Below are 16,650 nucleotides of genomic sequence, written 5' to 3' on the forward strand. Positions count from 1 at the left end.
TTTACATCTTATCTTCCAACTATGCTGTAAGTTCTTTAAGGCCAATAACCATCTCTTATACTTTTCGTATTCTTCATAATGCTAATCGACTACTGCTATAAAGATATGGTCAAGAATTCAGAAATTATAAATTAAGATGTTTTCAGACCTTTTTCTGACATGGAAGGAAAACTCTTCAAGTCAAAAGCTGTGATCCACAAATAGAGAAGGTGTGACAAACAGGAAATTTTCTATTTCTCTCTCATGGATTTTAGTTTTGGCTTTCAACAGAAAAAAAATCCTTTAACATATATTTCCTTAGCCATGTGTTAATACTTTATAAATTATTTCCAGGAACTGTACAAGCTTTTCTTCAAAAACTACTTATACCAGCATACTTTGGAGATACTGCAGGTTTGGTTCCAGACCACCACAATAAAGCAAATATCGCTATAAAGAGAGTCACACAAATTTTTGGTTTCCCAGTGCATATAAAATTTATGTTTATACTATTACTGTAGTCTATTAAAGTGTTCAAAGGCATTACATCCTAAAAAAACAATATACATACCTTAATTAAAAATACTTTATTGCTAAAAAATGCTAATCATTATCTGAGCCTTCAGCAAGTCATAATCTTTTTAAAATAGTAACAAAAAAGATCATTGATGACGGATCACCATAACAAATATAATAATAATGAAAAAGTTTGAAATATTTAAAGAATTGCCAGAATGTGACCGAGAGACATAAAGTGAACAAATGCTGTTGGAAAAAGGACGCCGATAGACTTGCTCCATGCAAGATTGCCAAAAACCTTCAATTTGTAAAAAAACACAATATCTGAGAAGCATAGTAAAGCAAAGCACAGTAAAACGAGATATGCCTGTATTTTCTAATACAGTTACTAGTCATTAATTTCTGTAGGAAAATAATTCCTAAAACTATAAGTCTCAAAAACCACACAATGTAGACTGATGTGCTATTTATTAAATATTAAATAATTTAAAAATTTTCAAAACCGAGATGATAAGAATACTTAGTCTAAAGTTTATTAAAAGAAATGGCTTTCTTCTTTGGTTGAATATATTTAATAACTGGGAAAATTTGATTAAATTAATTTTCTTTACTGTGATCAAAATAGAAGAACTGCAGGATAATAAAACTGATTTTGATTTGCTTATTTTACCTGAGTAGCTTTATCTTTCATGCATGAAGGGTAATGAACATGAGGATCTCGTGGCCACTGTCCTGTGAGATAAGGTCCTGTTATCGTATCCAAAGAAGAGGTTCGCCTTATTGTACCAGAGGTTCGAACTTGATGAGATTTTGGCCTGTCCACTATCAAAAAGTGAAAAAAGATTAGATTAGTCACTAATGAATAAAGTAAAACTTAAAATTATTTAACCCTCATGGTTTGTAAAATATCACTCTGTCAATTTTCCCTACAATATATATTTACCTTAATAGCCCTCCTGCATGATGTGATGAAATTTATAGACCCTCTCCCAGAGGAAAATATATTCACATATTAAATTTTGCACACACTTCCAGGGCTGTCAACCCTACAAAGCCCATCCATTTTAGAGACCTATTCTAAAACCTGTATAGCATCTCCACTGCCATTACTTTATTTAAGACTTCAGCATGTCTCAACTGCCAGTTTCCTAAATGCTATCTCTGCATCCACCCTAACTAAATCTTACAGTGCCACCTCCCTCCACTGCTTAAAAAAATTTCCATGGTTATTCACTGCCTTTAACTTAAAGCCCATTATTTTTCACAGTTCAGCTCCCATATACATCAATACTTGATGTCTTGCTACTCCTCCATAAATCCATGTTAACTACGAAATGCCATACAAACAAACTGCAACTTCCCAAATGTAAAACGCTCACTTCTCTGCCTCTATACCTTCTATTATCTCCTGCACCTAAAATGTTCTCCTTCCCTGTTCACTTGACAAAAACTTATCTTCAAGATCAGCTCAGGTGTCACACTGCCTTTGTGAAACCTTTCCCAATGCTCTTCTTTTCTCCATCTCTGTCCTTTTTAAAGATATATGCACTCTCCTCTGCTTGCCTGGAGCCCTAAATTTGTCTTTTTTCCCCAACTAGAGCATACGTTTGGTCCCTACAGATTGAAAAGAAGTTGATGCTCAATACTTATGAATTGATTCACAGCTACACAAAAATAACATGTATAAAGAATCTTATATTTTAATTCAGCTTCCTCATTTATGGATGAAGGATTTGAAGCCCAGAGGGATAAACTTAAATTGTCCAATGAAACAGAACTGCTACCAGGTAATAGAGGTAAAAAGGAACGAAGATATCCAGACATTCTACACAGTTCAATCAATCTACTATAATAATCTACTTCTCCTCTCCATATAGGTACCATAGGTACCTCTGCTGAAAATTAAAATGATCATACTGAACTCTATCGTTTCTTTACAAAGAAACTATAAAGGATTTTTTATACATGCATCTCAAATAAGTTACTACTAATGTGCATTGAATAATAAAATCCAGTGGATTACAAGCACCAAGGCTCAGTCTTACTCAGAGTTATATCTCACATCAAACAAAATGTCTTGCACATTACAGAGGGCCAAGAAACATTTGTTATTGAATACTGTCCTTTAACTACCCTTCTGAAACCAAAATACAAAATTGGGTTTTTTTAATCAGAAAACAAAAGAAAATGCAGCATACTGTGAACTATCGTATTATTTACATACAGTCGTCCTCAGTTCTGTGGGGGACTGGTTCTAGGACCCTCACGGATACCAGAATCTGAGGAAGCTCAAGTCCCTTACGTTTGGCCATCCACCTCTCCGGGTTCCACATCCTTGGACACAGAGGGCTGGAGGGCCAATTTTATCTTACAACTGCAGTTCTGATTTCTTCTTTGACCCAAGAGTGTTAGAGAAGATCTGAAAATTACTCAATTTCCTTCCTATCTTTATTACTTAGCTCTCATTTTATTTTGCCATAGGCAGAGAGTCTAGGACAATCTATGTCTAATCTTTGGGATCACCTGAAATTTTATTTGTGACCAAAAATCATGGTCAATTTTTATAAATATTTCATGAGTCACGGAGAACATATATTTTCTGTTTTCAGAATAGTTATTTTTCTTGTACATCAGCTGAAATAAAAATATAGAATATATTAATAAGAAAATTATTAGCTTTATCTGTCACAGACTTAGAGAACTACTCAAGTTTCTAAAGTACTCTTGAGATATAACAATTCTTTTTATCTCTTGCAATTTTTATCATTTAAATTTAGTTCTGGGGAATTCCCTGGCAGTCCAGTGGTTAGGACTCTGCACTTCCACTACAGGGGGCATGGGTTCAATCCCTGGTCATCGGGGAACTAAGATCCCGCAAGCTGCGCCGTGTGGCCAAAAACAAGAAACAAACAAAAAAAAGTTTATAGAAATTTAGTTCTGTATAATTTGGTTCCATATTGATTCATGACATCATCATTATGGCTTATATGCTTCACCATTGCAGTCTGTTCCATTTATTACTTTTAAGCTCTGTCAAATTGAACATTATCACCCCTTTATGCTTTCCTTCTATTATAATGTATCTGGTTTGCCTATTCTTTTATTTTCAATTTCTTTCAATCATGCTGTTTAGGTGCGACTCTTGTATACTGTATGTAATTAGGCTTTTTGAAAAAACTTTAGAGTAGGTCTTCTCCTTATAAAAGGTATGTTCATCCCACTTATATTTATTGTTATAACAAACTTGATTAAACCTGTCATAACTTTTTTCTTCCTCCTATAAATGCTTCCTTGCTAGTTGTTTTCTATGTTTTACTGTTTACTTCTTTTTCTCCTTCTTACCTTTTCCCCTACCATAGGTAATTTAGAAGATATGCAGATTGTTTTTAGTTCTATTACTAGGAGATACTTCTATTAATTCTTTTAAATATTTTTTCTGGCTATAAAAGCAATATGCACAAATTTTAGCAACTTTAGGAAACACGGAAAATTAACATGTCTCTCATAATCTGATTTATAATAATTTGTTTAAAACTTTTTAAAGTTACTTTACATTCCCTCCACCAAGAAAAAAAAAGACAAAAACAATTTATCCCTTGAAAAAGAACATTTATAGCAATAAAAAAGACCTACATAAAGGTCAGCCACAACCAGAAAATGAAAAGCCACTATATGCAAAAAAACTTGTGCCTGAACTTTAAACTGCTCCAAACTATTATGAAAGTTGTATGTAGTCTACCTATAGTTATTAAAACTCCTGTTAACTTGGTGAACAATAGGGATAATTTTTATGTTTTATAGTAAGTCTATAAAGAATCCATAAACAAGTCCCTTGATACATATAATATTCTAATCTATACTTTTTTATTATATTGTTAATAACTGGACCTTAGTCTATACCTTCCAAAGGATCCCATTTCTCCCCTTAGTGTCCATTCTCTCTGATTAGCTACTGTCAGAACTGTGGTCTTCAAGTTATTTTGACTGAGTACTCCTAATAGTAAATATCTAAGTATGCAGCAATATGTGCAGTTATTTATTTATAAATGAGGTATATATTATATGACTAATATGTTATATATAGTGTAAACCTAAGTAGAAATTTACACATGATATAAAAAATAAAAATATGTATGAAAAAAATGGAAGTTACATTTTCTTCCTGTATCTCATAAGTGGGTGGCCTTACTTCAGTGTGAAGACCACTGGGATAAGGGACTTTAAATTGGGTGCTCCCAAGGCCCAAGGACCAGTGGCGGTCATCAGCTTGGACTCTGAAAACCTAGGCTCCAACATTTGGTGTAGAAACACTCACCTTGTGCTGAGTATAAGAGGGGGACATTCTTACCAACGAGAGAGCCAAGAAACAGATTTGGCAACTTTTTTCTGGGACAGCGCGGACCGGAACTTCTGGTGTCATTAAATTCATGAGTTTTCTTGTATTGTCCCTTAACCAAAAGGAGCTTTTGTACTTTTAAATGTTGTATAAATGTGTTATATTGGGTGAGAGCCTGAGGTTTTTGAACTGGAAACTTCCTGAAATTTATATCTCCATGTGGTTACCATAAACATAATGTAATAAAAGGGAAAAATATGAATTGGGTGCTAAATTCAATCTACGATTGGCCAGTTAGCTCTAATTCTGTGATATAACGCTAATGCTTAATTGTGTTAAGAATGTGTAAACAAGCATCACACATTACCAATATCAAAAAAAACAAAAACGGTCTGCCTTAAGTAGAAAGAATAAGGTAGGACAACATGGTATCGATATCCTGTTATAAAATTCGCTCTACCAGGGACATCCCTGGTGGCCTAGTGGGGGGGAATCTGCGCTCCCAATGCGGGGGGCCTGGGTTCGATTCCTGGTCGGGGAACTAGATCCCACATGCATGCCACAAGTAAGAGCCCGCATGCCACAAATGGGAGCCCACATACCGCAATGAGGATCCCGTGTGCCGCAACTAAGACTCAGCACAGTCAAGATAAATAATAAATAAATAAAGAAATATAAAAAAAAAAATTCCCTCTACCAGTCATGATTTTTTTAAAAATTATAGTATATGAAGTAAATATACTTGAAAGGTTATATTTGAAACATATGCTTTAAAAGACTCTCGGAAGATGGCGGAAGAGTAAGACGCGGAGATCACCTTCCTTCCCACAGATACATTAGAAATACATGTACACGTGGAACTGCTCCTACAGAACACCCACTGAACGCTGGCAGAAAACGTCAGACCTCCCAAAAGGCTCTTGGTGCTCCAGCCAGGCATCAGGGCTGTGCCTCTGAGGTGGGAGAGCCAAGTTCAGGACACTGGTCCACAAGAGACCTCCCAGCTCCACGTAATACCAAATGGCAAAAATCTCTCAGAGATCTCCATCTCAACATCAAGACCCAGCTTCACTCAACGACCAGCAAGCTACAGTGCTGGACACCCTATGCCAAACAACTAGCAAGACAGGAACACAGCCCCATCCATTAGCAGAGAGGCTGCCTAAAATCAGAATAAGGCCACAGACACCCCAAAATACACCACCAGACGTGGATGTGCCCACCAGAAAGACAAGATCCAGCCTCATTCCCCAGAACACAGGCACTAGTTCCCTCCACCAGGAAGCCTACACGACCCACTGAACCAACCTTAGCCACTGGGGACAGATACCAAAAACAACGGGAACTACGAACCTGCAGCCTGTGAAAAGGAGACCCCAAACACAGTAAGATAAGCAAAATGAGACAACAGAAAAACACACAGCAGATGAAGGAGCAGGGTCAAAACACACCAGACCTAACAAATGAAGAGGAAATAGGTAGTCTACCTGAAAAAGAATTCAGAATAATGATAGTAAGGATGATCCAAAATCTTGGAAATAGAATAGACAAAATGCAAGAAACATTTAACAAGGACCTAGAAGAACTAAAGAGGAACCAAGCAATGATGAAAAGCACAATAAATGAAATGAAAAATACTCTAGATGGGATCAATAGCAGAATAACTGAGGCAGAAGAACGGATAAGTGACCTGGAAGATAAAATGGTGGAAATAACTACTGCAGAGCAAGATAAAGAAAAAAGAATGAAAAGAACTGAGGACAGTCTCAGAGACCTCTGGGACAACATTAAACGCACCAACATTCGAATTATAGGGGTTCCAGAAGAAGAAGAGAAAAAGAAAGGGACTGAGAAAATATTTGAAGAGATTATAGTTGAAAACTTCCCTAATATGGGAAAGGAAATAGTTAATCAAGTCCTGGAAGCACAGAGAGTCCCATACAGGATAAATCCAAGGAGAAACACGCCAAGACACATATTAATCAAACTATCAAAAATTAAATATAAAGAAAACATATTAAAAGCAGCAAGGGAAAAACAACAAATAACACACAAGGGAATCCCCATAATGTTAACAGCTGATCTTTCAGCAGAAACTCTGCAAGCCAGAAGGGAGTGGCAGGATATACTTAAAGTGATGAAGGAGAAAAACCTACAACCAAGATTAATCTACCCAGCAAGGATCTCATTCAGATTTTATGCAGAAATTAAAACCTTTACAGACAAGCAAAAGCTGAGAGAGTTCAGCAACACCAAACCAGCTTTACAACAAATGCTAAAGGAACTTCTCTAGGCAAGAAACACAAGAGAAGGAAAACACCTACAATAACAAACCCAAAATATTTAAGAAAATGGGAATAGAAACATACATATCGATAATTACCTTAAATGTAAATGGATTAAATGCTCCACCAAAAGACACAGACTGGCTGAATGGATACAAAAACAAGACCCATATATATGCTGTCTACAAGAGACCCACTTCAGACCTAGAGACACATACAGACTGAAAGTCAGGGGATGGAAAAAGATATTCCATGCAAATGGAAATCAAAAGAAAGCTGGAGTAGCAATTCTCATATCAGACAAAATAGACTTTAAAATAAAGACTATTACAAGAGACAAAGAAGGACACTATATAATGATCAAGGGATCGATCCAAGAGGAAGGTATAACAATTGTAAATATTTATGCACCCAACATAGGAGCACCTCAATACATAAGGCAAATACTAACAGCCATATAAGGGAAAATCGACAGCAACACAATCATAGTAGGGGACTTCAACACCCCACTTTCACCAATGGACAGATCATCCAAAATGAAAATAAATAAGGAAACACAAGCTTTAAATGATACATTAAACAAGATGGACTTAATTGATATTTATAGGACATTCCACCCAAAAACAACAGAATACACATTTTTCTCAACTGCTCATGGAACATGCTCCAGGATAGATATCTTGGGTCACAAATCAAGCCTTGGTAAATTTAAGAAAATTGAAATCGTATCAAGTATCTTTTCCGACCACAACGCTATGAGACTAGATATCAATTACAGGAAAAGATCTGTAAAAAATACAAACACATGGAGGCTACACAATACACTACATAATAACGAAGTGATCACTGAAGAAATCAAAGAGGAAATCAAAAAATACCTAGAAACAAATGACAATGGAGACACGACGACCCAAAACCTATGGGACGCAGCAAAAGCAGTGCTAAGAGGGAAGTGTATAGCAATACAAGCCTACCTCAAGAAACAGGAAACATCTCGAATAAACAACCTAACCTTGCACCTGAAGCAATTAGAGAAAGAAGAACAAAAAAACCCCAAAGCTAGTAGAAGGAAAGAAATCATAAAGATCAGATCAGAAATAAATGAAAAAGAAATGATGGAAACAATAGCAAAAATCAGTGAAATTAAAAGCTGGTTCTTTGAGAAGATAAACAAAATTGATAAACCATTAGCCAGACTCATCAAGAGAAAGAGGGAGAAGACTCAAATCAATAGAATTAGAAATGAAAAAGGAGAAGTAACCACTGACACTGCAGAAATACAAAGGATCATGAGAGATTACTACAAGCAACTCTATGCCAATAAAATGGACAACCTGGAAGAAATGGACAGATTCTTAGAAATGCACAACCTGCCGAGACTGAACCAGGAAGAAATAGAAAATATGAACAGACCAATCACAAGCACTGAAATTGAAACTGTGATTAAAAATCTTCCAACAAACAAAAGCCCAGGACCAGATGGCTTCACAGGAGAATTCTATCAAACATTTAGAGAAGAGCTAACACCTATCCTTTTCAAACTCTTCCAAAATATTGCAGAGGGAGGAACATTCCCAAACTCATTCTACAAGGCCACCATCACCCTGATACCAAAACCAGACAAAGATGTCACAAAGAAAGAAAACTACAGGCCAATATCACTGATGAACATAGATGCAAAAATCCTCAACAAAATACTAGCAAACAGAATCCAACAGCACATTAAAAGGAACATACACCATGATCAAGTGGGGTTTATTCCAGGAATGCAAGGATTCTTCAATATACGCAAATCAATCAACGTGATACACCATACCAACAAATTGAAGGAGAAAAACCATATGATCATCTCAATAGATGCAGAGAAAGCTTTTGACAAAATTCAACACCCATTTATGATAAAAGCCCTGCAGAAAGTAGGCATAGAGGGAACTTTCCTCAACATAATAAAGGCTATATATGACAAACCCACAGCCAACATTGTCCTCAATGGTGAAAAACTGAAACCATTTCCACTAAGATCAGGAACAAGATAAGGTTGCTCACTCTCACCACTATTATTCAACATAGTTTTGGAAGTGTTAGCCACAGCAATCAGAGAAGAAAAAGAAATAAAAGGAATCCAAATCCGAAAAGAAGAAGTAAAGCTGTCACTGTTTGCAGATGACATGATACTATACATAGAGAATCCTAAAGATGCCACCAGAAAACTACTAGAGCTAATCAATGAATTTGGTAAAGTTGCAGGATACAAAATTAATGCACAGAAATCTCTTGCATTTCTATACACTAATGACGAAAAATCTGAAAGTGAAATTAAGAAAACACTCCCGTTTACCATTGCAACAAAAAGAATAAAATATCTAGGAATAAACCTACCTAAGGAGACAAAAGACCTGTATGCAGAAAATTATAAGACACTGATGAAAGAAATTAAAGATGATACAAATAGATGGAGAGATATACCATGTTCTTGGATTGGAAGAATCAACATTGTGAAAATGACTCTACTACCCAAAGCAATCTACAGATTCAATGCAATCCCTATCAAACTACCACTGGCATTTTTCACAGAACTAGAACAAAAAATTTCACAATTTGTATGGAAACACAAAAGACCCCGAATAGCCAAAGCAATCTTGAGAACGAAAAATGGAGCTGGAGGAATCAGGCTCCCTGACTTCAGACTATATTACAAAGCTACAGTAATCAAGACAGTTTGGTACTGGCACAAAAATAGAAATATAGATCAATGGAACAGGATAGAAAGCCCAGAGATAAACCCACGCACATATGGTCACCTTATCTTTGATAAAGGAGGCAAGCATATACAGTGGAGAAAAGACAGTCTCTTCAATAAGTGGTGCTGGGGGGCTTCCCTGGTGGCGCAGCAGTTGAGAATCTGCCTGCCAATGCAGGGGACACGGGTTCGAGCCCTGGTCTGGGATGATCCCACATGCCGCGGAGCAACTAGGCCCGTGAGCCACAATTACTGAGCCTGCGCGTCTGGAGCCTGTGCTCCGCAACAAGAGAGGCCGCGATAGTGAGAGGTCCGCGTACCGCAATGAAGAGTGGCCCCCGCTTGCCGCAACTGGAGAAAGCCCTCGCACAGAAACGAAGACCCAACACAGCCATAAATAAATAAATAAATAAATAAAATTAAAAAAAAAAAAGTGGTGCTGGGAAAATTGGACAGATATATGTACAATTATGAAATTAGAACACTCCCTGACACCATACACAAAAATAAATTCAAAATGGATTAAAGACCTAAGTGTAAGGCCAGACACTATCAAACCCGTAGAGGAAAACATAGGCAGAACACTCTATGACATAAATCACAGCAAGATTCTTTTTGACCCAGCTCCTAGAGAAATGGAAATAAAAACACAAATAAACAAATGGGACCTAATGAAACTTAAAAGCTTTTGCACAGCAAAGGAAACCATAAACAAGACCAAAAGACAACCATCAGAATGGGAGAAAATATTTACAAATGAAGCAAATGACAAAGGATTAATCTCCAAGATTTACAAGCAGCTCATGCAGCTCAATAACAAAAACATGAACAACCCAATCCAAAAATGGGCAGAAGACCTAAATAGACATTTCTCCAAAAAAGATATACAGATTGCCAACAGACACATGAAAGAATACTCAACATCATTAATCATTAGAGAAATGCAAATCAAAACTACAATGAGATATCATCTCACACCGGTCAGAATGGCCATCATCAAAAAATCTACAAACAATAAATGCTGGAGAGGGTGTGGAGGAAAGGGAACCCTCTTGCACTGTTGGTGGGAATGTAAATTGATACAGCCACTATGGAGAACAGTATGGAGGTTCCTTAAAAAACTAAAAATAGAACTACCATACAACCCAGCAATCCCACTACTGGGCATATACCCTGAGGAAACCATAATTCAAAAAGAGTCATGTACCAAAATGTTCATTGCAGCTCTATTTACAATAGCCAGGACATGGAAGCAACCTAAGTGTCCATCATCGGATGAATGGATAAAGAAGATGTGGCACATATATACAATGGAATATTACTCAGCCATAAAAAGAAATGAAATGGAGGTACTTGTAATGAGGTGGATGGAGTTAGAGTCTGTCATACAGAGTGAAGTAAGTCAGAAAGAGAAAAACAAATACAGTATGCTAACACATATATATGGAATCTAAGGGAAAAAAAAAAGGCCATGAAGAACCTAGTGGCAAGACGGGAATAAAGACACAGACCTACTGAAGAATGGACTTGAGGATATGGGAAGGGGGAGGGGTGAGATGTGACAGGGTGAGAGAGTGTCATGGACATATATACACTACCAAATGTAAAATGGATAGCTAGTGGGAAGCAGCCGCATGGCACAGGGAGATCAGCTCGGTGCTTCATGACCACCTAGAGGGGTGGGATGGGGAGGGTGGGAGGGACGGAGATGCAAGAGGGAAGAGATATGGGAACATATGTATATGTATAACTGATTCACTTTGTTATAGGGCAGAAGCTAGCACACCATTGTAAAGCAATTGTTCTTCAATAAAGATGTTTAAAACAACAACAACAACACACACACACACACACACACACACACACACACACACAAGACTCTCACCATTGCTCACATAAGGAAAATTTCAAAGATATGTAGTTGTTAGTAATTTCCACGTAAATTATTTGAAGGGTTAAAATTCAAAATAAGTTTAAAAATTGGCAAGGATAGTACTCTTCCAAGATATGATTAGCCATAATAACCCCACTTAACCAAATATCAGTAGGGCCTTTTTTACCAACAGATTCATCATAAGCAGTGCGATTCTACTTTAACTTATTAAATAAGTTATTAAATAAGACGACTTATTCCTATTATCCAAACTATCATGGCAATGAGTTAGACTTTAATTGCCTCAACATCTAAGCTTTGATTCTCCCAAATTTTTTTTTATTTAATTTGCGGTATTATTGCCTACCAATTCAGGTTTTACAATTTAGTGCAACAATAAAAATCAACACTGGTTTTGCATTATAGTAGTCCCCTCTTATCCTCAGTTTCACTTTCCACAGTCAACCATGGTCTGAAAATATTAAATGGAAAATTCCAGAAATAATTCATAAGTTTAAGATTGGGGGGAAGAGTCAAGATGGCAGACTAGGAGCACATGGAATTCACGTCTCCACACAACTAGGGCACCTACCAGGCACCAGTGAGGGACCACAGACACCTAAGGAGAGGGGAGAAACCCCCAGTGACCAAGTAGGATGTGGGGCATGGGGGGAGTGAGAGGGGGAGAAGTGGAGGTGGGATGGGACTGGCGCCCCTGAGGGGTGGCTGGAGGAGGGGAAGGGATCCCACCCCCAAAGGTGGAAATTGGGGGACCACTGGGAGGGCAGAGGATCAAAAGGGAGCATGGCCAGGTCTCCCCTGCCCACTTGGGCCCCCGGGAGCCTGCTGAGATCCTGGTCCTGATCCTCTGCCCATGAATGTTCCCTCCAGCTGCATGGGTCCTGAGGGAGTGGGAGGGAGGGAAGGGAAAGCAAAAGTAAAGGCCAGACCTACTGGACTCAAACCCCTGAGGGGTGGCTGGGGGAGGGGAGGAGTTCCTACACCCAGCAGGACACACCCACGGTTAGGGGTCCAGCGGGGACTGGGGAGACCCCGGGAGAGATGGGGAGTGGGGGCGTGAAGGAATGGAAGGGAATGCGGCCAGTGCTCTCCCTGTCCACTTAGGCACCAGAGAGCCTGTTGGGCTCCTGGGCCTAATTCTCTGCCCTCAGAGCCTCCCTCCTGCTGCGCAGAGACCAAGCCCCATCCTTACACCCCCACCCAGGGCCCTACCTCTACACTCAGAGAACCCCTCCAATGAGCTGGGCCTAGACCGCACCCACACACCCTCACCCACGGCTTTGCCTCCAAACCCCAGAACTCCACACTCTGAAGGCCCTCCTTTGGACGTGCTGCCTCTCCCCTTCTGTAGGTCCTAAGTAGAGGCCCTGCCCGACACTTGAACATCACCCGCCCAGGCCACGCCCCCAAGACCTTTTCTGGCTGCATGGGTCCTAAGCCTAGGCCCTGCCCCACCATAACCCCCACCAATGTCTAAGTTCCAACCCTGCCTAAACTCCGCCCCCCATAGCTAAGGCTTTTTTTTTTTTCCTTTTTTCCTCTTTTAGATTGGGGTTCTGTTTTACCTTGTTGATTAATTGTTCTTCATTCATTTATATGTTTATTTTTTCTAATAAATCTTTTATTTTTCTAATTTTATTTTATTCTTTATGCTTTGTTATTGTTCTGCTCCTTTTTGGCTTGTTCCCCCACCCCCCTTTTTTCTTTTTCTTTTTTCTGTTACAGTTTTATTTTACCTTGTTGCAGTTGTTTCAATTATATTATTATTTTTCCTAATATATTTTTGATCTTTCTAATTTTATTTTGTTTTTTATTCTTTGTTATTGTATTGCTCCTTTTCTTCTTCTTCTTCTTTTTTTTTTTGCCATGCCACATGCCTTACGGTATCTGGTTCCCAGGCCACAGGTTGGGCCCGAGCTCCTGTGGTGGCAGCTCCGAGTCCAAACCGCTGGACTAACAGAGAACCTCAGACCCCAGGGTATATAAATAGGAGTGAGGCCTCCCAGAGGTCCTCATCTCAGCACCAAGACCCGGATTTATCTAACTGCCTGCAAACTCCAGTGCTGGATGCCTCAGGCCAAATAATCAGTAAGACAGGAATACAGCCCCAACCATCAGAAAAAAAAAAATAAAATGACAAAAAATATGTTACAAATGAAGAAGCAAGGTAAAAACCTACAAGACCAAATAAATGAAGGTGAAATAGGCAACCTACCTGAAAAATAATTCAGAGTAATGATAGTAAAGACGATCCAAAATCTCGGAAACAGAATGGAGAAAATAAAAGAAACATTTAACAAGGATCTAGAAGAACTAAAGAGCAAACAAACAGTGATGAACAATACAATAACTGAAATTAAAAATACTCTAGAAGAAATCAATAGCAGAAGAACTAAGGCAGAAGAACGGATAAGTGAGCTGGAAGATAAAATGGTGGAAATAACTGCCAGGGAGCAGAATAAAGAAAAAAGAATGAAAGAATTGAGGACAGTCTCAGAGACTCCTGGGACAATAGTAAACGCACCAACATTCGAATTATAGGGGTCCCAGGAGAAGAAGAGAAAAAGAAAGGGTTTGAGAAAATATTTGAAGAGATTATAGTTGAAAACTTCCCTAACATGGGAAAGGAAATAGTCAATCAAGTCCAGGAAGCACAGAGAGCCCCATACAGAATAAACCCAAAGAGCAACATGCCAAGACACATATTAATCAAACTATCAAAAATTAAATACAAAGAAAAAATATTAAAAGCAGCAAGGGAAAGGCAACAAATAACATAAAAGGGAATCCACATAAGGTTAACAGCTGATCTTTCAGCAGAAACTCTGCAAGCCAGAAGGGAGTGGCAGGACATATTTAAAGTGATGAAGGGGAAAAAACCTACAACCAAGAGTACTCTACCCAGCAAGGATCTCATTCATATTCAATGGAGAAATCAAAAGCTTTACAGACAAGCAAAAGCTAAGAGAATTCAGCACCACCAAACTAGCTTTACAACAAATGCTAAAGGAACTTACTCTAAGTGGGAAACACAAGAGAATAAAAAGACCCACAAAGACAAACCCAAATCAATTAAGAAAATGGTAATAGGAACATACATATCGAGAATCACCTTGAATGTAAATGGATTAAATGCTCCAACCAAAAGACACAGACTGGCTGAATGGATAGAAAAACAAGCCTGTCTATATGCTGTCTACAAGAAACCCACTTCACACCTAGGGACACATACAGACTGAAAGTGAGGGGATGGAAAAAGATATTCCATGCAAATGGAAATCACAAGAAAGCTGGAGCAGCAACACTCATATCAGATAAAATAGACTTTAAAATAAAGACTGTTACAAGAGACAAGAAAGGACACTACATAATGATCAATGGATCAATCCAAGAAGAAAACAAAACAATTGTAAATATTTATGCACCCAACATAAGAGCACCTCAATATATAAGGCAAATGCAAATGGCTTTAAAAGGAAAAATCGACAGTAACACAATAATAGGGGACTTTAACACCCCACTGACACCAATAGATCATCCAGACGGAAAATAAATAAGGAAACAGAAGCTTTAAATGACACAAGAGACCAGACAGACTTAATTGATATTGTTGGGACATTCCACCCCAAAGCAGAAGAATACACTTTCTTCTCAAATGCACACGGCACATTCTCCAGAATAGATCACATTTGGGGTGACAAATCAAACCTTGGAAAATTTAAGAAAATTGAAATTGTATCAAGCATCATTTCCGACCACAACACTGTGAGATTAGAGATCTATTACAGGAAAAAAACAGTAAAGAAAACACAAATACATGGAGGCTAAACAGTGTGCTGCTGAATAACCAAGAGATCATTGAAGAAATCAAAGAGGGAATCAAAAAATACCTAGAAACAATTGACAACAAAAACATGACGATCCAAAACCTATGGGATGCAGCAAAAGCAGTTATAAGAGGGAAGTTCATAGCAATTCAAGCTCACCGCAAGAAAAATCTCAAATAAACATTCTAACCTTACACCTAAAGCAACTAGAAAAAGAAGAACAAAGAAAACCCAAAATTAGTAGGAGGAAAGAAATCATAAAGATCCGAGCAGAAATAAGTGAAATGGAAACAAACCAAACAAAAGCAAAGATCAATAAAACTAAAGGCTGTTGCTTTAAGAAGATAAACAAAATTGGTAATCCTTTAGCAAGTCTCATCAAGAAAAGGAGGGCGAGTACTCAAATCAATAAAATTAGAATTGAAAAAGGAGAGATTACAACTGACACTGCAAAAATACAAAAGATCATAAGAGACTACTACAAGCAACTATATGCCAATAAAATGGACAACCTGAAAGAAATGGACAAATTCTTGGAAAAGTACAACCTTCCAAGATTGAACCAGGAAGAATTAGAAAATATAAACAGACCAATCACAGGTAATGAAATTGAAACTGTAATTAAAAATCTTCCAACAAACAAACATCCAGGACCAGATGGCTTCACAGGTGAATTCTATCAAACATTTAGAGAAGAGTTAACACCTCTCCTCCTCAAACTCTTCCAAAAAACGGTGGAGGGAGGAACACTCCAAAACTCATTCTACGAGGCCACCATCACCCTGATACCAAAACCAGAAAAAGATATCACAAAAAAAGAAAATTATAGACCAATACCACTGATGAACATAGACGCAAAAATCCCCAACAAAATACTAACCAACAGAACCCAACAACACATTAAAAGGATCATACACTATGATAAAGTGGGATTTATCCCAGGGATGCAAGGATTCTTCAATAAACGCAAATCAATGTGATACACCATATTAACAATTTGAAGAATAGAAACCATATGATCATCTCAATAGATGCAGAAGACTCTTTTGACAAAATTCAACACCCATTTA

The sequence above is a fragment of the Balaenoptera physalus genome (assembly GCF_965194825.1).
Source record: "Balaenoptera physalus genome assembly, contig: HAP1_SCAFFOLD_690, whole genome shotgun sequence".
Lineage (NCBI taxonomy): Eukaryota > Metazoa > Chordata > Mammalia > Artiodactyla > Balaenopteridae > Balaenoptera > Balaenoptera physalus.